General features: G+C 40.8%; 1 protein-coding gene across 1 annotated transcript in view; it reads right to left on the reverse strand.

The window, feature by feature from the left end:
• ST6GAL2 (ST6 beta-galactoside alpha-2,6-sialyltransferase 2) overlaps positions 1 to 27780 on the reverse strand; it is a 174808-nt gene that overhangs the window by 58418 nt on the left and 88610 nt on the right. The window lies entirely within an intron of this gene.

The raw sequence follows: 27780 nt of genomic DNA on the forward strand, positions 1-27780 counted from the left end.
AATTCTCCTGGCCCAATTGAAGCTGCTCAAGTCCATGTCTTGCCCTCTGCTGCTTATCACTATCCTTCTTCTACAAGTGGCTGCTCTACCACCACTTTAGCAGGTAGGAAAGATGGGATAAAAATAGTGCTAACTTTGCCTCTGCCACAGCTGGGACCTTAAGTCTCCCTCTGCTTGAAATGGGTTCGTTATGCCCATGGACCGAAACTGTTTTCAGAAATTAAAGGGTTTTTCCTCTTTTTTTTTTTTTTTTTTTTTTTTCACCAGAGACTGCGTATCTTCCAAACTTTCCTGCAGGTTTCTTGCTGTATCAGTGGCCTTCTGAAATCCACAGTTTTCCTTGAGACAGAAATCTCAGTTCATAGCAAAGGGTGGAAAGAACTGTTAAAACATGATTGAAAAAGTTGCAAGCCAATGTTTGAGAAGTATTGTTTTATTTTTCCTGTTAGCTATAAGGAAATGATTCAGGTGGAAGCAGTTGTGGATCCAGTAGGGCAGCTCCCACCTCCTAAACATTTATTTTAGCAACACAGGAAAGGTGGCGGAGAGCTGGGAGAAGGGAATTAATGTTAGGGTTGGCTGGAATATAGAGTTCTTTTCTGAAGAAAGAATGAAAATGTCAAGCCTTTTTTCTTCATTGAGTTGAAACAGAAACATTTCAAGAGAGCTCAAGGAAAAACACTTTCAGAAAAGCCAGTCATCAGAGAATTACTCTGAGATGCACAGGATTTCAGGTGTGAGGTCTTCCTTACCAAAAGCAGACTCACATTGTGGGTGGACACCCCACAACCATTGCCTAGTCTCTGTTAAATGCTCCTCTTTCCCTCCTTGTTTTCAACAGAGAATGGAAATCTCACTGGATGTAATGTGTTTCTGTTTTCATTAAATTGTAGTTTTCTGGCAAAAACAGCAGTTTGAAAAATTATTGGCAAGATCATCTGAGCATAAATAGCTTTCAGAATAGAGGGAATGCTATAGAAAAAAAAAATCGGATCCAAACTCTATTCTCAGCTTGAGTGGCAAAATATCAGTGCAGCTGAGGGCAACGCGCCCTTTGATTTGAGAGGGAGGTGAAGCTTTTCTCCCAACGACTGAAATTAATACTGTGTCCCTTTTAGTCCAGTGATGTTTATACAGTACTGTTTATTCTCCTTTTTTTTTTTTTTTCCACCTCATCCATCATTCACAGTTCAGATTTCTACAGCGATTCCAACCAAGTCAGTTTACTGTACAATGCAAAATGAAAGTCAAGTTAATTTCGCGCTCTACCCACCTCAGTCTGATTAACGCAAATTAAATTTTGTGCTAATAAGATTGAGTGTGTGATGATAATTGGAAACCCTTGAGTTCCCTTGACTGCGGGGAAAGTGCTGCTTTTCCCCACATTATGAAAACATTTGAATCATAGCATCTGGGAAATTTGCAGGAAACTGTGGTATCAATTTAGGGTCTCTGTATAATACGTATTCAGCATCTGTGAGTACATATCCATCTCAGATTGCAGCCCTTGGAATATTTGGCCCACCTGCCCACCGGAGAATGCTAAGGGAGCAGTGACACACACCTCATAAGAGGAAACTTGCGAACATCTGTGTTTCTCTATTACATGGATATCCTCTTGGGCTAATAACCGGCTTCTCTGCCTTAAATAATTGGACAGTTCTTTAAGTCTGTATCTGAAGTCTGAAGTCTGAACATGTCAGATAGAAGTGCTGCTAAGATTGGAAGCTTTCATCAGCCATTTGGAGAAAGAGGGAAACAAAACTGGAAGTGAGAGCTGAAGGACTGGCTGTAAGGGAAAGCGAGGCAAAACAATGCTTGGATCTAAAGATAAAAAAAGGCTTCAGCGTGGTGAGGAAAGCATTTGGTAAATATGAGTTTGAGTTTATGGTCCTATTCCATTTCAATCTAGACATTTCCTGTACTTGCTAACTCAAAGAGTGATGGCTTTCCTCTGCTCCTGGAATGTACTCTTGTTCCAGATATCAGCTGGTCCCAGGAGGAGAAGGTAGTAAAGTCAAAAGTAAAACCACAGCAGGTAGGATTTGAGAAGAGGGTCACTCTAAGGTCTGGGATTATGGAAAAAGCTGCTACCAATGAGGTCATGCACCTATTAACGATGAGTAAGACCAAGGAGATGTGTTAGTGTGCCTGGTGCCAAAGATGATGCAAGAGCACACTAAGATTAAGGTAATGTAAAAGCACATAAATCCTGTGTTCTGGAATCCAAAGAAAGAAACATAGTGACTACCAGATAGGATGGGAGTAATTGCAAATATACAGAGCATCTTCATTTCCTGAAGGGAACTCATGGGGAAGTATATCATCCACAGCTACATCTCTTAGCAGCAGAACATCATGACTGTACAGTAAGTTTATTAAATATGAGACAAACATCTTACAGCATGCCATCCTAATGAAGGGCTTGATAATCAGCCGTGTCACTATTTACCAAAGAGCTGTTCAGCTGATATCTTGAAGTTGAGCCTTGCTCTCAAACCCTGTAATCCATGCGAATTTTTCATTATTTTGTATGGAGGCAGGATCAAATGCCTAATTGGAAGAACTGATGCACCACTTCTGTGAGTCTCTATCAGGTCTGAATTTAGTTTTAGCAATATAAAAAGGGCTTCTCCAATTTGTCCTCTGTCTCTCTGACAAATAGCTTTATAAAGTAAACATTCAGTAAGGAGGAAGAACACATTGTACATAGCTATAACAACAGCATGTTTTTGGTCTGACTGTCCCATAATATATGAAAACAGAATATAAAAGAACAGTAAGTATAAAAGAACAGTAAATAAGACAGAGTTCTGAGCACAAGCTAATATACTTGTACATAATTTCTACTGCAAAATGAAGCAATGGGTCCTGTGCTTGTCCAGCTAATAGTCCTAAATTTCTTCCCCTCTTTCTACTGTGGGAGTATAATTTAGATGGGGAGTACTGTGTGAATGTGGCATCATCTTGAAACAACAACTTTAAAATCTGACACAGGTAATAATGTTCGTTAATTATATTCCACATCTGTAAAGTGTATGCACTGCAGTATGTATTAACAGAGCAACCTTTGGCAGGGAGCTTCCTGTATATCTGTAGCCAGAATTCTCCTTTACAGTTTTCTCATAATTTTGTACAATGACAGTTTAGTGATCTTTAGGAGTGGGTAAGTAAATTGAAGATTTCTATGAGGTATAAGTGAGAAACAAATGAAGAGGTGTTGATTTTCTAGTACTGTGTACTGTCACCTGCATCTGTAAAAGTCAGCTGAAACCTGGTGACTCATAACGTGACATAAGCCCAAGATGCCAGCATCAATGGAAGTTTTTCTTTTTTCTTCTTCTCTCTTTCTCACTTTACTTTGGGAAAGTGATTTTACCGGATAAAACATATGCACTCATGTACCAAGTATGGAATTGCAACACCGACAGTATTGGCTACAATCCTACATACACTTGACTATTTGTGATTTGATTTTGGGGTGCGAACATCTGATGAATCCTTGATTTAAATAGCTGTTGTGCTGCCACAAAGGTACAGGGATATTTCGTCAAGACCTAAAAATCTCACTTGAACCAGAGGAGTCCCTCAGAGCATAGAGAGATTTTGGTTTTTCTAGTTCTCAGGATAAAACTAAGCATGTTACAATGTTAACCCATTGATCCCTGTGTCTGCTGATATTCATCAGGCTGCTGAATGAATAACTTGTCAACCTGGGCAAAACATCTGCTCTCAACTCCCTCAGCCCTACTCACTAGAAAGGAAGCTCTAAGTACACTGCTCTGCTCTTTTCCATGTGCTCCCTCCACAGCCCTGCAGTCATCACCAGTGTCCCCTCCTTGGTGCAGGTCCCACATAAGCAACCCTGACTTCGCACTTTCCACCCTAAGGCTAGAGGATAAGGCAAGAATGGACTTCAACCCAATAAGGCTGTGGTATACTGGCTGTGGTATACTTCTGAGTGGTTTGCTTGGCTTCAATAGAGAAGTCACATTTTTTCTTGTCAATGGCTGACTTCTGCTAAATTGTAAGCTTGAATGTCACCAGCAGGCTTTTGAACCGGCTATGTGATTGGGCTTTTAACAACCTGTGGCATAAGGGAAAACGCATTAAGTCATTGAGAATATTTCATCACAAAGGAGCTTTTAAAAGAACGTGTCACATACACCTGCAGAAAAGCATCTCAAATAACTGAGTTGATGATAGTGGAATGAGTAGAGTGTTTGTTGAGAGTCTGACACTGCATCCAGCACACAGTGGACTGGCATTATAATTAATTAATGCTCATGGATGCATCCTTAGCACAGATGCTATGCTTCTTTGTTCTTCATCCTTTGACAGTGGAATGCATGGGAGGTGAAAATAAACAGTCAAATGCTCTGTCATTTTTGTCATGTCTTCTTTCTATTTAATGCCTCATACGACTGCAGGTTTCAAGGTCACCTTATTTACTGATGATTCTCTGTCAGCAGTAGTATCAAATTTGTGCAGAAATGACTCAAAATATGTTTACTGCAACACTCCTTTTGGCTCCTTTACACCTTTCCCTTTGCTACCAGTGTTAAAATAAACATATTCAATTAATATACAATTAAAATTTGCATGAAGTATGTGTCTCAGAGCTGTGGTGCTTAATGACTAGCCACGTTATTCAAATAGCAAACCAAATAGGAATAAAAATATTTATAGATGCGGTTTTTCAGATGGTTTTGCAATACAGCCAGAATGGGTAATGTATGACGAGATTCCACAATCACTTTTCTCCCACACACATATTAATGGAAACCCTTGCAACCGAACACAATTGCATACATCTCTTCTTCAATCTGTGCGTAGGTTATTACTATAGAGATGGAAGACCTGAATACATAAACCACTTACTGCCCTAACTGCAGAAACAGAGCCACAAGTCATTGCTTGGATGCATCCATCTGAATTTTTATTAGTTACTTCATTTTGATGAAGGTGGGTTTCTGCCAGCGTCCTGTTGAAACTCAATCTTCAAGAGATGTTTGTGCTACCCAGGCTTCTGAAAGGTAAGGTAAGAAATTGGCAAGATAAATTGCCAGCCCTAATATCTTTTTTAAGTTGAACATACATTAACAGTAGCACATCTTGCTGCCAATTTCTGAAGGTTACCCTAAACTGAAAGAACAGGCTGAAAATATTTTGCTCTGATGATGCACTCATTCCTTTCTTAGCTGTCTGGAGCATGATACAGGTTTGCATCATATTGTATCCTCTGAGTCTAAAATTCTCAGGTGTTTTTCTACAGGAATGGCTGTTTTCTACAACCTGAAAATTGGGCCCATAAGTGTTGTTGTATGCAGTATACTTATGGGCATAGTCAACATGATGACAAGCAATTCTGTTCATTGTCAGAAAATCTCTGGCTGACATCAGCACATGTTTTGAGAGCTGTGACTGTCCATGCACTTCTGTGTTATTTTGCCTTGTGCACTGGAAGACAGCCGGGACTTCACAGACACACTTCTTCCTAGGAATGATCTCTACCAGCAACACCCAGTACCTCATTGACAAGGTGGTATTAATTCCAGTCTGATCTTTCCTTTCCCTGACTTCTTGCTTCACTAAGGCAGTGTCTCGGGTTTCTTTGCTATCCAAGCATTCTTTTACATTCCTCTCATTTTGCAAAGTGATTTTTCTTGCTTAACTTCTTGTGACAGCCATCCATCTGGTTTGTGTTCTCATCCATTTGCCAATGACTCTCCCTTCATTTGCAGGTATATTGGCTTTGCATAAGATGCATACACTGCCAGATATGTTCTAACTAGAATAAGATTTTAGCAGCTCTTGCATCAATAGTTTTAACAGTTCTTTTTGCCTAATTCCTGTCAATGTACTTCAGTTTTTTGTTGGATTTGTCTCAAAGACTGCCTTCTATTGGATTACTTCATCCCTGTCAATAAAAACAGAATCTTTGATTAACCAACCTGTCATAAACCATCACAAACCATTCTAAGGATTCGGATTGGACCTTGTGCTGAGTTGTTAAATTCATGTCTTGCTGATAGGGGAATAACATTTGTTTTTTAGAGAGAACATTTTAGATATTCAGCTGACATCCAGCCAGGTACTACCTATGTTTCTCCCTCTCCCTCCTACTTAGGTTAATAAAGAAGTTTGTAATTCCTCCTCACACGTGGGCCCCACTGAAATGCTAGGCAAGCTCTTTCTGTTGCTTCAAGTCCCACTGCTTGTCCAAAGAGCTGCTTTTTTGTCCTTCAGTTGTTGAAGACATGAACTCCAGGCCATTTTATCCCCTCAGGAATTGTCCTGGTCTTTGACTCATGGTAAACTCTATCACAGGCAGCAGTGGGTTGAGATTTGGGAATTATGGTTCTGTAAGATGGAGATTATGGTAGTGCAAAGCACTCAGAAATGTGTTGTTGGAAAGCGCATAGATGAGATTGGTGTTAGAACTATATTGCTATTTGCATTATTGTATCTAGGTGTAGGAAAAAAAAAAGCAGTGAAGTCAGAAAAGAGAAGTGACAGTTACAGTGTAACAGGAGGTGATATTTTAAAGTTCGTTCCCAATTGTACAGCTCATTCTTGTGACAAAGTAGTGTCTCAGCATCATTAATGAATTTTGCTTCTGGGTATATCCTTTAGGCAGCAGCTGTGCCTTTAAAAAAAGACACAGTTAGAAGAGAAGCACCATTTTCTTGCTAATCTGCTCAGCTTCCGAGCATAACAATTGAAAATAAGCATATTAAGAAGAACTGAGCAGACCTAGTGAAGTGATTTACAATAGTGTCATGGGGTGACTCCCAGTAATGTCACAAATTGAGCATATGGTAATTGTTCACCTCTTACTGTAAGCTTTCTAATGTAAACAACAACAGTAACAAAAAAGATTTTTCTCTTTTTTCCTCTGGCCAGTAATTACAAGATCAGCAGTGTATTAGAACATTAGCATATTAATTACGTGGTAATCAACTCTACAACAAGAATTATCAGAATCTGTTCCTAATTACTAACCTTAGATAACATTTTGAAAGGGGCCTATGTGATTTAGGAACCAAAACAAAGACAAGGTAGGTACCCATACCTCAGCAATTGTTGCTCCACTCTCACCTTGCCTTAAAAGGTCTTTTGGTGCTGATGTTATTATTTTATTTATTATTTTTAATGCTGTAGTTTTAACTGGGTTTATTAGTTGGTTTATCCTCAGCTTTTGGATGTACACTATGCAAATCCCTGCAGAATTTCCAAGAGTGGCAGCATCTGTGGCATGAGGCATCCAACACTGTAACCCCTGGTTATATAGCTCAGCTCTATATCCAATACATCCAGGCCATTGGGTACAGTTTCACCACTAGATGGGAGCATTGATTATTTAGCCTTCACTTTGAAGTGGCATTACTCTGACAATGGAAAATGTCATTCCCTCTTGGCCCTCGTTACAAATTTGTTGAGGGGGCTGAACCTGCCCTGTTACTGCACAGCACACTCAAGAAACACTGGTTTGGTCCCTAGAGAACATCTTTCTGGTAGATGCCCTGAATGACCAGCATGGAAAGTGGTTCCTGTTATTTAGGATGGAAGCACTTGGTTACTCCTCAGGTCTTATGGGACATGCTGGGAAATGAAACTGTGTTCCAGTAAGCTTGTTTTATGGCTTATTGTTTCACTGGGAAATAGCGCATCTGTAATTTGCCAGTTGTCCTAAAATCACTCTGATAACCAGAGAAAAGTGAAGGTAAAAGGAAAAGGGAACTTGAGTTTTGTCATCCAAAGACTGATTTTAGACGCTGTATTTCCAGACAGATACACAGAAGGGAAATTTTAAAGATTAGCCCAGCTCCAGGACATCTCCCCCAACCCCTACAGCTCCAGGATGCCTTCACAAATCTTTGAGGTGAAATCGAAGACTTAACAAGGCTGAGGTCCAATTGTTTGTCCTTTATCAAAAGGATGTCCACCTGGGGCCGTATATCTCCTGGTGTGATTCTGACCCCAGGGAATCCATTTAGTTCAAATATTCTCTTCCTACCCAAGACATGTACGCAGTGCTTAAACTCAGTAAAGATATTCTTGAACACCTTTTCCATAGAGATATTTTCTGCTCTCACTTTGATGTTCTTAAATAGAAAGATGCCAAACAATAAAGTAAATTAAGGGTGGTCCCTGTGCTCAGTTTAATTATAAACAACATTTTCATTGATTACAAGGGAAATGATTCCTACAGACAGAAGGATGCGGGCCAGACATCAACAGTTTTTGTTTGAAAACTGAAATGTAATTACGTATGTTTAATTGACAGCCACTCATTACAGAACCTTAAACAAGAGAAAGAATGTTCATGGACCCCTACTTACACAGGACACAGGTTAGGTATGAATATAGCCAAAGAGCAGGTGGGTGGTAAAGATTCCAGTTGGATGCCTGCTGCTCTGGACTTTGAGTTGTATGAGGAGACAGGGCCCATGGCAGCAAGTCCATCAGATCCTTCCCAAGTAACAGTTCCTCTCCAAGAAAAAAATATGGGAAGGGACACATGGGCAAGATTTTGCTGGGAAAGGCACAGATTTAGTTCAGCCAAGAGATTTCATTAGATGACTAGAAACACTAAACCCAGGAGACATAAGGGTTAATGATCAGGTCCTGCTCCCAGAAGCCAGGAAATAGCTGGTGGCATTGGACTGCTGGGGCAATGCAAGCTTGAGGCATAGGTTACACTTCAGAAGCATTATGTGTGGATGTTTCTCACAGCTCCCCAGCATCAGGAGAAATACAATTTTCAGTAACTATGCCTCACTGTGAGCATCTCAAAAAGACAACCTTACCTTCTGCAGTTAGCAAGAAACTCTTGAAAGGAGGGAGGCTACTATGCCTTCCAGGTTCTGAAAAAGGCAGCTGAATATAAGGGAAATATAAACTTGAGTAAAACTGTACTTTTAACATGATCGTTATTTTCTTTGGGCATGATATTTTTCATGTCTCCTGTTGATGTCAGCACAGGTACCCTTCTACTGGCCCATGCTAGAGGCCTGAGCTAGGAACATCTCATTATCTTTGACTGTAATGATTTCAGTCTTCCAGCTGTGTCCTGACACCCTACTTTCCTAAGGCATAACACAGAGCCATGCTCCTTACCAGCAGCCAGAAGCAGAGATGAAAACACACTCTGAAGTCTAGAATGTGCGAGGAATTGTGTTTCCTCCTCATTAACACTTTCTGAGGCTTAGTGTGCCTCCTGATTCATGGTGCACAAAGCACAGATTTGTTAGTCATGCAGGAGCCCATAGCCCTGGCTGAGAACACAAAGGTACACACTGCACGAAGAGTACAATGGCATCACTGTTTATTGCAGGATTAAACCTACCTGATTAAAGCACAATAAACTGCTGAGCACCAAAGCACAGAGATTTACTGTGACATACAGATACTACTCTGAAACCAACTAGTTTTACTCAAAATCATTCAACTTTTCTGTAGCTTTAGTGGAGATTACAGTTTATTGACCAAGTAACAAAGTGGCTGGATATCTCCTTCCATCAGACTTATATAGGTTCAGCTAGGAGTGAGATCTGTCTTCAGGTTAGTTCCTCCATGAGACATTGTGATGTGACTAACACTGAGATCTTATCTCATTGGCAAATCAAGTCTAGAGCAAAGAGGGGTACAGAGAACTCATTTAAATATACTGATGAAATAATTAAAACCATGCAAGTGAAAAAATTACTGACAAAGTTAATTGCTTTTTTTCTATATTATTCTAGGGGGAAAGCCTCTCTTAAAGACTCCGGGGTGTTAAAATTAAGCTTTCTTCTTTTGATTTAGTCCAGGAATTAGTTGCATGAGCAACTCAGGCAGGGACATCACCTAGAAGAAAATCAGAACAGTCAAAGACATGGGATCTGGCTCTAAAAGGCAGTACACTGACAATTAAATTTCTCATGAACCTCCATGATGTATGTGTACTTATAATATGGAATTTGGCTTTGATTAATTTATTTCTGAATTAGGTGTTTATTAGCTTTCTTTTCCTTGAATCCAGTTTTTTTCTACAAAGTGAACAGCAGCCTAAACGATTATGCGCAGAGCTCTGAAATATTCATGTTTGGAGTATGTAGGTCATTTTTAGCAGCACTACAACTAAATGACAAGTTATAATAGCACATGGACCAGACTCTACCTTAATTATAAATATGCAAGTCCACTCAAATGAACAGCACTGTGTAGGTATGTTTTTACAAGTAAAAACCCAGCTTGCATCATGCTTATCCAAGAACTTCCTAAAAGACGCTGGTATGTTTTAAAGCATTCAGATCCCTAGCTTCTTAAAATGTAAATCATCGGACAGATAAATACACTTGGCTAGGGAAGAATATCCCTTTTCTAAACACACATATCAATATTAGGTACAGAATGTAAAAGCTCAAAGAATGTTGGCATGACAGAGAAAGGTAGACAATACACCCTGTTTCACTTGGGCTAAGTAACTCCATTAGCATTCAACTTTTAGAATGCAGTTTTCTTCTTTCACCAATCACATCTTTACTCTTTGAAAGTGAGCAGCCTTTAAAAACCAAGGCCAAGTATGGGCTACAGAGCTCCTGGTCAGCAAGGGCACCATAGGAACATTAACAAAAAAGCAGCTGTTGTATCTTTCAAACGTGTACTGAACTTCCACTGATTGCTCTGCTGAGTCAGTATCCACAGTTCAGTGGCTTGGAAGGTTCACAGGAGAGAGTGTGCTTTGCTAAATAACCTGATTCACACCAGAATGGTTGAAATAACCTTTGGAAATATGTTGCTTCAAAATTAAGTTTTGCTTTCCCATGCAGAAAGGTGAACACATGCTTGAGAAAGCTATAATAAGCATAAGATGACAAAGCTAAAACCAAACAGATCAGTTAACTCATAGGTGAATGCGTTTGTATCATTTTCTTGGGTTACTGTTTGAAAGAAAAGGTTGAAGCCACGTGTTTTAAACCTGATTTGGAATTGAAAACAAGTCCTTTATGTTAAAACATCACCTACAGACAAATGCATGGGAGACATGTATCAGAGCAAACAAACTGGTTTGAGGAAACCTAGCAGAGCACAGACAGTTCTCATTCTAAGAACTATCCCTTTAGATCTTAGAAGAATAAATTCACCTGACCTTTAAAAAGCAAACAAATAAATAAACAAAAATGAAATTTCCAAGACCTTCACTCAGATAACATTAAAAGGGAGCTAATTTAGGATACTACAGAGGGAAAGAAATGTGTGAATATGCAATGAATGTGAATAACAATCATCTGTGTTTGTGAGAGGGCAGCAAAGTCTGCCATATCACACCAGTGAGCATGCTAAATCTTGTCTGGAAGTGACCTCAAGTACAACCTTCTGTGAAAGCAGGGCTCAGTTATTCGATTACCTGGGTCAGTCCAAGTCCAGAAAGGAATATTCCATCTTTCTGTGGATGACCTTGACCAGTGTTTAGTAGTCTTACAGTGAAGCATTTTACTTTTTCTTATACCCAGACAGAAATTTCCTTGAAGTCCATCTCCATGAAGAGTTTAACTCCATTTTTTTATTACTAGCTTTTAGGTATTAGAAAACTGCAACCTCAACCCACAAGTGCCTTTCCTTCTGTGGGATGAGCAAAACCAATTTCTTCATGTCAGGTTCTGCGATCATCTCATGCATGAACTACATGGCCCTTCCTGTGTCTTCTTTGATTTTTCACTGTTTTTCTGGAACAGGGGGGGGGACCAAACTGGAGCACAGTGTTCCAGCTGTGGCCTGATAAATGCCAAGGGTTATGGGATAACCACTTTTCTTGATCTGCTGGCTGTACTCACACTGAAGGAGCCCAGGATATGGCTTACTACAAGGTCAGGCTCCTACCACATGTTCAGCTCGCTCCCTGTTCGGATCTCCAGTCCCTTTTCAGCAGAGCTGGACATCCCCAGCCTGTATTGCTGCTTGGGATTAGAGTAATCTCAGATGTAGGAATTCACTTTTATTATTATTATTATTATTATTAAACATCATTCACATCTTGTTGGCCCAACCTTCCAGCCTGTCAAGGTCTCCCTGTATGATGGCTCTTCCTATTTACCTCTCCTCAGCTTAGTGTTATTTGCTGACTTGAACAATCACTGATATCAAAGAAAGAAGTTGTAAGCAGTTTTAAAACATGCTCTAAAAACAGTAATTCAAGTTCTGTTTACTGTAGTTTGGATTTCTGCACCGTGACAAAGTGCACTTTCCATTCTTGCATCTTTGCATCAACAGTCTTTCCAGCATAGTCCTTTTGCTGAACAGGGTTACTCTGATACCACATGACAAAAGAGGGTTGAAGAGACTCTTAGGGAAGCTGGGATCCATCCTCCTATGTAGTTCCTGCCTGGAATATGAACTACCAGCACTGGCATTAATCCCAGAAGCAGAAATCTGCTTGTGCATTTCACAGAGCTCTGGGTAAAGGAGTTTGTTAGCATGGGACCAACAAATCTAAAAGGTTTTTTCTCGTAGTCATTCATATGTGGATTAACCAGCGTAGTCGGTCCCTGATATCCTGAAGAAACACCAAAGGAACTTCTATCAGGAAGCAAAGGGAGGAAATATGACACATCAAGGCAGATGTTAAAACTGCAGGGAGAGAAGGGTGAGGAAATAAGTACACCGTCTGAGTCACATGGCTCAGTTATTGGTGCAGTACATTTCTGAGACAGCCCCTGCAGTCTTTATTACACCTATGTTACACAGGAACACCCTGTTCCTACCTCTGAAAAGAAGTCCATATATATGACTTTATTCACCTGCCTATTCCCAGACAGCACTGGAGAAGCTTTACAATCTTCTTTTTTTAAATGGGGAAATAATGGGATTTCCATCAGTTCCTAGAATTATGATCCATTGCTTGGTTACAATCAATGCTACCAAAGGCTTCTAAGATTTGAGTCTATGTTTCCTTTGATCAGTGGCATTCTTTTGTTACTTCTTAAATTGTTTAAAGCAAAGACTCTCTGTTTATTTGCACCCTCAGGTGCTTGTACGGAGATATCAAATTCCCCCTTAGTCAGCTACAGTCAAGCATATTTATTTCTTTTAATCTTGTCAAGAAATTAATCCCTTGTGTTTTTAATATTTTTTTCTTATGTCCTTTTCTGAATTTCCTGCAGTTTTTTGAGCCTTTTTGACAGAGATGTGTTTAGACTGAGGAGCAGTAGCTTAGCTGCAGCTTCCTCATTCTCTCATCTCTGCACATTGTCCAAGGAGATCTGACATCTCCAGCCTGGAAATCAATGGTGAGGTTTGCAGCAGTCTTTGGAAAATGGAACAATGGTCTGAAACCACCTCCATTAATTCTAGTGATGGTGTTGGAGACAAGTGCCCTGTTAGTTGCTCAACTGAGGTAGGGGAACACAGGTACTGTCAGTCCTGAGAAAGCTGTCAGCCTCCTAAAGCAAAACATATCACTGAGACACAGTTCTGATGCTTTGCATCTTCATGTAAGACAAAAATCAGAGTGCTTTATACTGAAAGTGACACATATGCGGAGCAGGCTAGTGGAGGGAGCGTTCAGATGCCAAAACGTAGTTTTGCACGGAAAATGAATGAAAAAAGATATGGTATTGCATAGTGCACTACCACAGCCAGAGTGAAATTTTGCCTAATACAGGAGCACAAATTGAGACTTGGAGGACATAAAGACTGCTTTGCAGTTTTCCCTTCCTGGGGAAGATTATACAGAAATTCAAATCCCAGCATGAGTTTTAACACACAGCTTCCAACAGCTGCTGGGTATCACATAAGAAATTGGCAAGTCTGCAGTAGCAGCTGTGCCTTGCCACATCCCTGGCAGTACCACAGAGCTGTAAGGGATAGAGGTGACTCATGTACTTTGGTGAGGCATTTTCCACTGGGACTGTATTGAAACAGAGCAGCCATAGGCATACTCAAGATCTCACCATGTTTCTTTCTCCAGCATAGTTAAAAGAAGATTATAATTGTTCAAGGGCTTTTGGTCTACAGACACAGTTACCAATCTATTCTTCTGCGTATACTAAATCCAAACATGGGGTTTTGATCTTCAGAAGATAAAATATGTTTTGAAGTCAGAGGTGGCCTGGTTCACTCATGGTTACGTGGTTTCAGAGGCAGAGATGTGAATTACACTTGCAATTTTGCTTTCTATTACATCAATATAACTTCAGGTCCTTTATTTGCATTTGTTTGTGAAACAAGAGACCTTCTTCTGAAGAAACTGATGCCCATTCTGACATCTCTGAAAAACCTACACGACGTTTCTATCCCTGCATGTGGGGAAAAATGAAGCAACAATGCAGCAGTGCCCTAGATGGGCCTTTTTTTTTTCCAAAGCTGGATCAAAGGATAACAATTAAATAAGCTTTTCCTTTTATTTCTGACATACTGCAGGGTGTTTGAGCCTTGCTGTTGCTTTGTTACAGACTAGCAGCACACAACAGCCACCCCTCAGGTGAGAACAGCAACATCTAGCTGAGAAATCACAGAATCACAGAATCACAGAATTATCATGGTTGGAAAAGACCTAGAAGATCATCTAGTCCAACCATTACCAATACTTCCAGGCTAAACCATATTCCTCAGCACCACATCCAAGCATTTCTTGAACACCCCCATGGTCGGTGACTCCACCACCTCCCTGGGCAGTGCATTCCAATGCCTGACTACTCTTTCCGAAAAGTAATACTTCCTAATGTCCAGCCTGAATCTCCCCTGACACAGCTTAAAACCATTCCCTCTAGTTCTGTCACTGATTACACGAGAGAAGAGGCCAACCCCCAGCTCACTACAACCTCCCTTCAGGAAGTTATAGAGAGCTATAAGGTCTCCCTTGAGCCTCCTCTTCTCCAGGCTGAACAATCCTAGCTCCCTCAGCCGCTCCTCGTAAGGCCTGTGCTCCAGACCCCTCACCAGCTTTGTAGGTCTCCTCTGAACATGTTCCAGGGCCACAGTGTCTTTCTTGCAGTGAGGGGCCCAAAACTGAACACAGTACTCAACGTGCGGCCGCACCAATGCCGAGTACAGAGGACAATTACTTCCCAGTTCCTGCTAGTAACACTGTTTTTGATGCAAGCAGGGATGCCATTGGCCTTCTTGGCCACCCAGGCACGCTGTCGGCTCATGTTCAGCTGAGCATCAATCAGTACCCCCAGGTCCGTTTCCTCAACACAGTCCTCTGGCCACTCCACCCCAAGCCTATAGCGCTGCCTGGGGTTGTTGTGGCCAAAGTGCAGAACCCAGTCCTTTCAAATAGCACAGATCACAGAATCACAGAATGACCTGGGTTGGAAGAGACCTCAAGGATCATGAAGTTCCAACCCCCCTGCCTGGCAGGGCCACCAAACGTCCACATTTACTAGATCAGCTTGCCCAGGGCCCCGTCCAACCTGGCCTTGAACACCTCCAAGGACGGGGCATCCACAACCTCCCTGGGCAGCCTGTTTCAGGACCCCACTACTCTCCTAGTAAAGAACTTCCCCCTAACATCCAACCTAAATCTACCCTCCTTCAACTTAAATCCATTTCCCCTTATAAATATCTTATTCCTTAGCTCCACTGTTTTTTCGAAAATTGGATTTTGCCTTTTAAAATATATATATATATATTATCTGTACATAATAAAAAAAGAAACAATTTGTGGCCATACATACTTTATTTTTCATAATAACTTCTAGCCACCTTTGTCAAACAACGAAATTGCTTGAAGGGGTTAAGCCTGAACAAGGGCTACGTGCAGCTTTCAATGGTTAGAGGTCAGGGCAAAGAAGGGAATCAATTTTTTTTTCTCTGCTTGCACAAAATACTAAATGTGCAAGACTCAATATCAAGCAGTAAGCATTTCTATGGACCTAGTCTGTACGTGCAGCAAATTCAGTATCACCACGCACATTCCATAGGGGTTTCAGGGAGAGTTGAGTGCTGTCTGTTGGGAATGGGCTCTCTCTACTCACTTAATCTATTGTTTCCAAATATTTTCAGAGTCCTCAGAGAGGCTTTTGTATAATAATGTCTCTAGGAACAACATATACAAAAGAGCTGGTCTGGGAAATGAATATGTATTTACTAATATATTTTCATACAGGAGTGAAGCATCCATTCTAATGAAACAAAACTTGTACTAATGAATGACATTAAGCGAAGCAAGGCAGATCATCTTTCACTCTGGGGACTCCAACACATATTTCTAGGGCATCGTGCAGACTGCTACAGATTTTGATTCTCACTCCAAACACTCCAGACACAGCCCTTTCTCTCCTCCCCTCCCCTCCCTTCCACCCTCTCCTTCCCCTGAACTCAGAAAACTTTACCATTCCCTTAAACACTGCAGGGCTTGAGAATCAATTGTTTATTGTTAGGAACAGGTGTCACACTTTGGGGAAAAAGCTAGGAAATTCATGCTTTCTCTGCCTAGAGTCAGGAAAAGTGTGTCAATAGTTACTGTATTGTTTTGTTTGATTTAGCCATGTTCTCTTCTCCTTCTCTAACTTTGCACACTCAATAGAGTCTGAAAGGCGATTCCACTGAGAATCTCGTAGGTATTTAATTCACGTTGATGTGAATCTCACTCCCTGTGCTCTGCCACTATTGAGTAACTCTCCACTGAGTATAATGGGTGTTTAAGGATCTAACTTAAATATAAACACCTATTTGTATATACCAGAGTGTAGGCGTCTATAGAGTTTCTGGTGTACATTCATAGGTAGAAAATTTGGTACAGAGATAGCTTTTTAATGGTGTTTTGAACAATTGGATCAAGAAAAGTACAGTTGTCCACATTTTTAAAAGTGGATAGATTAATGAGAACAAGAGTTTCTTGGCAAAACCAAGAATTTGGAGCTTCAATCAAGTTTAACTTTAAAAGGCAGAAAGGTGGCAGAGTGGTTAATTCACACACATTTGGTCTGTGGGTCCAACCTCAGTATGACCAAAGGAGGAATCAAGGGGGCTCTTTTTCAAACATGTCCTTGTTAGTCCAAAGGCAGCAGTGAGAAACCAGTGCTGAATTTAAGTTAACTGGGGAAGTGAAGGAGTTGTCACAGTGTGGCTTAGACTGATCACATAGATGTAGCTCTGACCTGTCACAAGACAAGCCCTGAGCTGATGCATGCATATTTAAAAGGAATATAAAAAGAAATCAAGCAAAAAGAATTTCCAAATCAAGAAAAGCCAAGAGAAGGGCATCTTATTTCCCAGAAAAGTTCTCCTCGTGTAATTAAGTTTGCTCAATTTGAAGTAAATTCTCTCTTGTCTGTTCTCTTTATGCTGAGGCGCTGTGCACTTGGCAAGCCTCTAGCTGAAATAGTGTCCTTCAGACCACAGGCAGACAATTTTGCAGTGGTAATAAGACAGCAGGAGAGTATGTGAAGTGATTTCAGGGAGTTTGGTGTGAATAAGATGGGGCTGGGCTAGCAAGCTCACACAGATTTATTTCTAGACAGAACCCATTGGTCTTATTCACAAATACAGTTTCAGCAGTGTTCGCCACCATGATCAAACTAATAACATGAAACCATTATTATAGAGCCCAGCCACTCTGTTTGGTACTCAGAAATAATCCAAATGTATTTCTAAAGTTTTGGAACTAAGAGTATTTTGGCTTGTTATAAATATCCATCTTATGACCCCTCCATTTTTAATTCTACCTCTCTCAGTTCCACTCCAGGTGGCAGTGAAGGGACTGGGAAAGATAGGGTTGCTTTGGATAGAATCACTTAGGGAAAAACACACCTTAAAGGCTTACTTACATTAGCAAGTCTTGCAGCTTTAGCTGTGCTAGTATAGAAGGCATTCTAGTTCCCTGAGTCCCAATCCAATTATCATTGTTACCATGCACTAGTGAAAATAGCTGTAGCAGGATACATTTTTCTCTACCATAGGAAAGGCCTAAATGGCAAGCAAACAAGTGGTGGCTTTCTGAGTGAAAGTGACTCGAGGCTCACGTATTCTGCCAACTCTAGTCCACATATGCAAAGGTATCTCTGACCCACATTCCCTCTGTATTTAGCAATGCAATATCTTTTCCCTTATCATGCGCATCAGTAGGAGTGGGAAATGACTGCATAATTCATGCTGAAACTCATTCACTGCATTAATTTAGATAGCTATGTTAAACCTTTCTGAAGGTTTTTCATAACACATAAAGCAGTGCTATTGATGTATTCCCCCTGGATTCTACTTCCTGAGTATGTCAGTACTTCTGAGCACACAAGCCTGCAAATCTTGCATAGCATAGGCTATGAACTTCTGACCTCCATCCCACATAAGCAAAAAATATCTTACAGTAGTATTCATGGAATTTTTGTTGTTCTAATAGGTCCACATGTTCTTTTGCACAGTACCTGCCCAGTCTCCCCTCAAAACACAGTCTGTTCTCTTAACCTGTTCACCAAGGGAAATACCACTTCCATTTTTGAGAAAGTAATAAGGAATATTTGGGAAATTACAGGTCTGCAAACCTCACATCTATGCCTGGGAAGGTCACGAAACAGGTGATTCTGGAAGCTATGTAAAGCACATACAAAATGAGGAGGTGATTAATGACAGACAGCACAGCTTCGCCAAGAGCAGATAATTCCTAACCAATCTGATAGTTTTCTATGATGGAGTGACAGCATCAGTGGAAAAAGGAAGAGCAAATGATACCTGAACTTGTGGAAGGCCTCTGACATGGTCCCACACCACATCCTTATCTCTAAAGTAAAGATATATGAATTTAAAGGATGGACTATTCAGTGATCAGAGAATTAGTTGGACAGATGCAGACAGTGTTGTAGTCAACAGCTCTATGTCCAGGCAGTAGCCAGTGACAAATGGCGATACCCAAGACCCCCAGTCTTGGGGTGATGCTCTTTGACATCTTTATTAATGACCTAGGTAGTTGGATTGAGTGTACCCTCATCAAGTTTGTTGAAGACACCAAGCTGGATGATGCAGTTGACAGCATCTAGATGAACCAGAGAAGAAGGGACACCATTCAGAGAGACCTGGACAGACTTGAAAAGGGGGTCCACAAGAATCTAATGAGGTTCAACAAGGCCAAGTACAAAGTGTTTCACTTTCCATATATATGTATAGACTGGGAGAACTCCTTGAGAGCAGTCCTGAGGAGAAGGACTTAGAGGTCCTGGTAGGTGTAAAACTTAACTTAGGACAAGCCAGCACTGTGCACTTGTAGCCAAACACCTTTGTTGTGGTTTCTCAGGAGAAGTTCTTCCTTACAGCAGTTACTGTCCCAGCACAGACTATGGAGATGTTTGCATGTTCCATGTCAACTAGGAAGGCCCTTCTTATTATGAATAGCTGTCCTTCAACAGATCTATAGATGAAGCCTGTGTTTAAGGCAGATAAAAATTCTGCCCTATGTCATAGTAGCTGGCATCAGATTTTAAGAGCAATAGTAGACTCCTTAGAAAAGCAACTGGGGGAAACCAACAGATGCTGTAATTTAAATAGGAGTGGTGTTTAGTTTCTCCTATCACTTGTAAGAATGGAAGTTGCATACAGTGTCTGAATTTATATACATGATTACATGATTACATATAGAGACTGACAGTAACTTTGTACAAAGTGTACAGGTTGAAATGGAAAGTGTTTGCAAGTTAGGAAATGTTAGAATGAAGATCACTCAAGAAACATGAAGACAATTCTGTCTGGTTCTCATCTGTATGAGTAGACTTCTCTTTTTTTTTTCCCCTAATGTGATATCTGCCTCTTTCAGAACATCAAGCAGCCCTGAGTAGTGATGAACTTGGACCGTCCAGTGCTGGAGTCAGTTAGTTGCAGCCGAACTGCCTCGTGTAGCAAAATTCATCCCCAGCATGACAAATTTTAGATCAGATGATGGAGAGCATTACAATTTGTTTTGTAAGTCAGTGAGCTATTGGTCTTGTAAGAAAAATATTCTTTCAAGATTTTTTTTTCCCTCCTATCTGCATTTCAGACTTTTCACAAAGCCACCAGAACAAATACTCACAGACTGAGCCAGAACAAGGAGGATAGCGGATTCCAAGATATATTGATAAAAATCGGGTAAGGAAAGTGAATCAGAACCATTCAAGATACTTTACCTGTCTTCCTTAGTGCTCCTGTCCTCCCACATCTGTTGCTTAATTTTTCCCACAAGAGATAAACTGGAGTACTACCAGTAAATTTCAAAGGAAAACATTTATAGCTCTCTGATATCTCCACTAGTCACTTTGAAGTCTGACATAAGACCAGCTGCAAAAGATGTGTTTACAAATGTGAATTTTTTTGAACGATTGATGACCACATGCCAAGCCACAAATGCTGAGTAATTAATTATCCAGAGTGCCTTGTGAATCATAAAGGCAGTTCATCTTTTCATTTAGCTGAGTCCTATTGCAGAACATTATCAAAGCTATATGAGCTACATAAACAATAAGGAAAAAAATCCAGTGCAACCTTAAGTACTAAGTTAACTAAAAAACACACCAAAATTTAAATGTATGTGACTCTATTTAATCAGACTAAGTTACTCTTGTGTTTATTGATTCTGTTCTAAATCTACTATCATATATATGTTCCATGTCTCTTGTGGATGAAGTCAGTATAATAATTAGGTTACATATCTTTGTGTAAATTTCATACACGCTAACAGGTCAAAACTTGTTTTGAATTTACAGCGATGTGCCAGTGGGGACAAAAATGCCATTGCACACATCCAGCTAAGTTCACTGAAAGATTTCACCAATATAATTGGCAGCAGCTTTCTAGGGAGAAAAGCTTCCTGAGGGATTGGATACTGGGGACAAAAGGACATTAAACACACTTCGTAAGCTGCAAACTGCAGACAGTGCAGTAGAGCTCCAACTGAGAGGTAATGGATGATGAAGAGCAAGAGCTCAACAGTCCCTGCAATGCTCATGAATCCTGGCTGTGCTCAGGATGTGATTTCTTCCAGGAAAACCAAAATCCTGGACCCTCCTCCCCTGGAGCAGAGCAGGAAGGAGAAGCAGGGGAGAAAGCTGCTTTGAGTGAAAACCATGTGCCCACTGTCTACAAGGGGGACATGGTCAAGGCAGATATGTTTTATTCTTTATGAAGTGGCCAAGAGTAACTTCTCTTTTTGATTGTTTATGAATAAATCTGTTCCACCATGTGCTCAGCCATTTAGTCCTTGAGGTCTCTCTCTGCTGCAAAACATGGTGATGTAGAGAGTGGTGTGCTCTTGCGAGGCTTCACCGACTCAACAGGATTCTCAGAGACGTGCAGGCAACATGCAGCCTAAAAAAAGACTGGAGGAACTCACACCTTGTACACACATCACCCACTGAATTGGTCTGTAGGTGGTGTTAAACTCGGAATGCGGTCTGTCTTTTGGTAGGCCAGTGCACTGAAAAGAGATTGGCAGGAAGATATTGTCTAGGAATATAAATGCTATGTGTTAAGTGGGGGGATTTCATTTGAAAGCTAGGTGAAAAATGGTTTTGTTATTGCGCTGTCTTTTGTTTGCTTGTGTTATTTCAGAGACGTGGCATTTGGTGTTATTGCACTCTAGTAAGTTTGAAGCTATTTGGTAGAAATCCTGGAAGCTTTGTTATCACAGTAGACCACTGCACATTCAAAAAATCTGTCTATCATTTAGATGTTGCTATAGCAACAACCTAGTTCCAGCTGGAAAAAACTGGTTCACTTGTGCCTGCATATTCTGAACTACAATCCTGCTTTCTCCCATTGAGCAGCAGCAAAACGTCTTTTATCATTTGAGGCATAAAATAACTCCAGGGAAAGAGAACTCTATGGAAAGGACACCACCCTGCCCTCGTGCCATTCACTAGCAAGTAACTTCTTTGCTTCCAGATGAAGAAAATATTACATTTCTAAAATATATTTCTGATAATTATCTCCAGTTTTGTTGTTTAACTCAAGTCTACGTTTTGCAGCTTTTTAACCAATTAAGCACTTTCTCATCAATGCTATAAATAAAGATGTCATTTTCATGGTAGTACTCCTCCAGCTATTGGAAGGGGTGTGCACTAACCCATGAGCTATAGTAATTACAAACGATCTCCAGATGGTACCATGGCAGGCCAAATTGATGGTATTTTTAGGTCTGAACACTTATCTTCACAGTCACAAGCAAGGAAGTCCTTCAGACTGTGCCTGAGGCTTCCAGGAGGGAAGATGGGATGTGTGCCCCATGTCCCTTCTGGATTCAGAGTCAGAGGCAGGATCTTTTTTGTGCTGGTCCAAAGTCAAGTAGCTGTCAGTGACACAGAGCATGACTGCATGTGCTGCTCAGGCTGTTCTCTTAGGACAATACGGTTTACATGCCCCAGCTGTCAAAACTGCCCAAGCATCAGGTCAACAATGCTGGTAACGTGCCAGTATTCCAGTGCAAAGAGAGTGATTTTAGCTAGTTGGTCAGATTCTGAGCCACGATATTTCTGCTGGGCAAATGAGACCCTCATGTGCACTGCCTCTGCTCTTAGGCTCTGCCTCTGTGGGGCCTGGGGCAAACTTTGTCTTTAATGCAGTGGTGCTGGTGCAAAAGAACAATGCTGTGACTTTGGGTCACTTTTTCCTTCACTTTTCCCTCTGGTAAAACAGGTGCTAGTTCCTTTCATGTGGTCAGGGCCCATGAAAGCAGCAGGGTTCATGTCTGCCTCATTGAGGCGGATGAAGAAAAGGAGTGCCATAAAAGCAACACGTTGCTAGAAACACAGATGATCATCAGTAGGTGGTCATAGATATGCAATTATACCACACTTGTCACACTTTCCTGCAAGAACTGGAAAAAAATAGAGGAGAAATTGTTTCTGTCAGTTAGATAGTTAGACCCTTTCTGAGCATCACCTCTCGGTATCTGTTAGATTGTTGTTATTCTGCAGACCACAGGCAGAGAAATGCAGCTCTAAATGACCTCAGCTCTCCTTGTGTCACACATATCCTTTTAATTTTGCACTCTGACTGCAGCAGAGACATTTCTTTTCTATGTCTGTGTCTCTGCCAGCTTTTTAAATCTTCAGCCTTTTGTATCCCAAGAATGAGTAACACACTTGCAGTCTTAACAATGGAGAAGTTTCTCTTTTCCTTCTTCAGCTCACAATGGTGGAGTGTTGAGGCTCGAACTATTGTGCTCTCTCACCATTACTGTGATGCAGAGAACTTTTCCTAACTAATATCACCCACAAATTGTACTACGGGTAATACAGAGAGTATTACTGCAATTGGTTTGGCAGCCCCCTCCGAAAGGTATCACATTCTCTCCTTCCTTTTTTTGAGCCTTAGTTGTTTTCTGAGATGCATTCCTATGCTGATGGATAGAGATAAAATAAGCCAGATTAACAGGCTACCACAGAAACATCTTATGGAAGAAGAGGCCCAGACAAGGCTGGGTTGTCAAAATGTCTGGAGAAACAACTATGGGTGGGATCTTGTTCTCTTTTCTTAAGATTCCTAATATTTCGGATAAAAAAAAAGTCTCACTGATTTCCTCAGGACATCATTCTGCTTTCAGCTCAAGTGATGCTTCTGTTTTATGACTGGTATCCTTAAACTGTTATGTGCTTTTAACATCTTTTATCTCTGCCAGTTCCCTCATGCGCTTTACCCGTAGCAGAATCGTTAGAGCCATTTATGAAGTTAATATGATGCACAATAGGCTTAGCTACATAGTCATTTTTCTCTTTCTTGTGTCACTTATCCACCTACTCAAGCGGCCTTTATAGATGGATAGGCTTCCTGGACAGAGAAAGCTGGGAAATATACCTTGTAGCAACGGCATAAGGTACTGTTTAATTTGATTTTAATGTGATTTGTGATGCGCTCTGGTTAATAACTTATCTTTCTGGTTGACAGAAACAGTTACTCTTTCATACCTGTTACGATCCTTCCTAGACTAATTTAAAGAATCACATTGCTAAGAACACCTTTTATTGAAGGCTGCCTTGTTGTTCCACCATAGGTATGGCTTTTATTCTTCCAACACCCTGTTTTGCTCATCCTTTCCTGAGCCTGGCTAGCTTAAGAATCCAACCTGTCTCTTGCAAGTTATATTGTGGAGCTCTAACCATAGCCCAAGGGATCAGTGTTGAACAACATGATTTTTTAATGAGCACGCACAGTGTAGGTTGCTCTTATTTAGCATAAAAAGAAGCATAATCCCCACTCCAAGCCATTTGCAATCTAAGGGTTGGATTGTGGCTGTAAACCACATCTGGCAGTGGGGGGAGAGTGCAGAGAGAGCTGCTTGTGAAGGCATTTTTACTAAGGCTCTGTGTACTCAAAGGTCAGCAACTGCTACTGTCATGTACAAGTATAAACACGTGGATCATGAGAGACATGAATTGGTGGCCCAGCTCTCATTTGAGGGGGAGATATAAAGCCTCTCTGTAAGTCTGAATGCCAGCAGTTCTGTAGAGTGAGAAGAGTCCTTGCCCCACACTCTTCAGCTGGTGTAAGATTAAACCAGGCAGACATGTGGGTTTATCACAGGAGGCTGCAACAGAACAGACACAGCTACTTTTCTCTGCAGCTTGTTGCCACTGATGCTGATCAAGCAATGAAAGCAATGCTCTTCCTGGACAAACAGGTTTCAGTTTTTTAAATAAGAAGGGCAGAGAGGCATTTGTGTTCAGCCAAATAATTGAAGGGAGGCCAAAAAAGCCTAGGGTCAAGTAAAGCACTTCACAGCTTATGTAGAGTGACCAGAGAAGGCACTGAGAGCCATGCATCTGGTCAGCACACCATTCCTTCCTCTCCACAACCTGCTTTTGAAGCTAAGAACTCACAAAGGACCAGCATGTAAATTTTTAACAGAAGAAGTGGATTTTCTGAGTCAGTTCTGCACCAGTTCTTCAGTGGAAAAAAAGTCTTGCTCAACCAAGGAGGGAAAACTCTTATCACTGCCTCGGAAAAGCAGCTGTTCCTAAACAACAAGCTGTTTCTTAACAGTTTTCTGTGGGTATAGAAATAAAAAGGAAAAAGGAAAAAAAACAAAAAAACAAAAAAAACAAAAAACACATATTTTCCAGTCCTCAGGCTGGCAAACAAAACCTTTCTGGTAAGAACTGGTACAATAGATTCAGAAATTTTGTTTTGCCAAGGCAGAGACAGTCAGAAATGGTTGAGGAAGACATTGAAAGCATGGGAGGGGTAAATTCTGATTAGAGACTTGGGACTCTTCCAGACAGCAAGGGAATTGCTTTTAGGGACAGATAATGGGAAAAAAAAGAAACAGAGATCTGAGAAGAGGAGACAGGATGACCCAGGACACACCCTGCAGCTCCACACATGTATATAGAAAAGACAAAATGGTGGAAGGAAGACTGATTGACATAACCGCAGGTGAAAATAAGCTGGTTAGAAACTGGAACATTTTTAGAGTAAAGGAAAAAAATTATCCCTCACCACAAGAGAAGTAATATAAAGTTAGCGAACTTGACATTTTGCAAACCACATATGTCTGTAAGGAATCCCATTCTAATGACAGAACTGTGCTTTTAGGAACACAATATCCATTAGAGTGTCATATGCAAAAACTGGGCAGCTGCAATTCTGAAGTCTCTAACACTGTCAGAAAAACATTGTTTTAATAAGACATATATTAAAAGTAATACAAAATATGGTCAAAAGACTGCTGAGCTGAATATCTTATTCTACGCACAGCCTTCTCTTTAAAACCAGACTGTAGTCAGGCATGGCAGATAGGCATGTTCAGCATGTGTACTCAGTGTACATGGACAGCCTTCATTCGGTCCAGGCTCATTCCAAAACAACTTTGAGAAAGGCAAAGCCCGCCTTTTTGTACAGTGGTTAAAGCCTGACTGTGAGATATGAGGGAATCACTTCAATCACTTCATCAAGCCACATAATATGTAAAACGACATTTCTGCTTCCATAAATGCCATACCAAATAGATTGCAGATGAGGCTGAATGAGGCCCTGTCCCACCCTCCTACTGAGCTGGGAGGACACTGCAGCCAGGGAAGCACAAATCATAGATACATAAGTAAAGTAGCACAGGGAGACCTCGGTCTACCCTTGGGCTAGGGTAGGCTTGCCCTTTCAGATGAACTTTTTCAGTATTGAATGCAACCTCTCTCAAGCCTGTATGGACAATATAAGAATGTAACCTTTTAATGAGAAGCATATGCACGACAGATAACCTTATCAGACCTGAACACAGGAACACACAGGTTGAAAAACATTTGGCGTGGCAACACAGATTCTTCTTGCAGCCTTGCCAAGCATGTCTGTGCCAGCTCAATCAAATACAATAATGTATTGGTAAGTAATGAGTTTCGTAAAAAGGGCCAAACTCTGTGTGATGCCTCATAGGAACAGCTCTGTGAGTGGTCCTTTTGTGCACAAGGCTCCCCAAGTTAATGTGACTTGAGACCTACATCACTTGCATTTGGCTGTAGTTTCTTTCCAAGGGAAAGCTGGTTATGGTCTTGCAAAAGTAAATGTGGAAGTGTGCAGACTTTCAGACTTGATTATTCATAATTCTTGATGTAGACATACATGCATATGAAATGTTTGATGAGGATCTGGAGCCACACTTCTAAAACACTGGCTCGACAGAGAATCACATCTCACACAATTACTAGAGCATTTTTTCTGTCTGAAAATAATTATGCCTACATTAAGAATGGTTTTACTATATATTTCAACCTATTTAAATCCACTTCAGTCTAACCTTCTCACTGCTGGAACCCCTGGCATCCCTTAGCAGGTCTGGCAGCAAAGTTGTTGATGACTACACTGGGCCACATGCAGATGCCACATAGGGTACATTTTGCTAATGGATTTCATGCACTCTCCTTCCAGTACAGCCAAACTTTCTCAGTGCCTCACAAACATCAGCTGAACTCTCCTGCTGACTGTATTAGAGTTTTCTGTCCATTCAGTCCTATCTGCAGTTCTGCATGGGACCTGGCCATTTAAATAGCAACTGGAAGATTTTATCTCATTTCTGGCCTGCCTTTAATCACTGAGAAGGTGACTTCAGAGACCTCCTGCCATTCTCAGCTCTCCTCTGTCCTGAGTTAGGGCTGCATTTGTGCTGGTTCTACTGCAGTGAGCTCAGGGCACAGTTACAGTGTAAATAAATTAGCCATTTCAGAAGTCAGCCACACAATGAGAGGCATTATGCCAGATTCAAATCAAAACAACAGGTCAGGTGAGGTCTGGAAAGATGTGACATTTACACTGTCAGAGAAACCCGTCCTGTAATTTGTTACTGTTTTATTTTTGAGACTGTTAATGCCTACTAAATTGCCATTCATTTTCCCATGCGGCAATTTTGTTTCTTGCAGGAGTGTGGACATAGGTAAACAAGTAATGTGGGAAAGTGGGGAGAGAGGATAGTGGGAGCACTCTAGAAGGTTTATATGCACAGTGGGTGCTTCTGATATCCTGATACACACACTAATTAGGAATGCACAGGAAGCTAGAGCTCCCTGAAGCTTACAATCAGGCTTTGAAGACAAATTAACAGTTGCCCAATATAATCTTTAGGGTCATTTCCAAGAAAAAACAGTGCTTTGGATGTACAGAGTTTTGTACATCCTTAATGGGACTTTCAAACCTGTCAGAAAAAAATCCATGGTCAATGGATTTTGACAAATCAGATTTTGTCAAATCAGAAGAAAACCAGAGGTAATCTGTACTTGTGCAGTTTCCAAAACTCACTCAGGTTTGACTTAGACAGATACAGATCATGACATTGTCACCAGTAACATTTTGATAAAACTAACATGGTACTTAGATGAAATAAGCTGTCTGATTGCTGACATTATT

This window comes from Coturnix japonica, chromosome 1, assembly GCF_054131305.1.
Source record: "Coturnix japonica strain WE chromosome 1, WE-NBRP24, whole genome shotgun sequence".
Taxonomy (NCBI): Eukaryota; Metazoa; Chordata; class Aves; order Galliformes; family Phasianidae; genus Coturnix; species Coturnix japonica.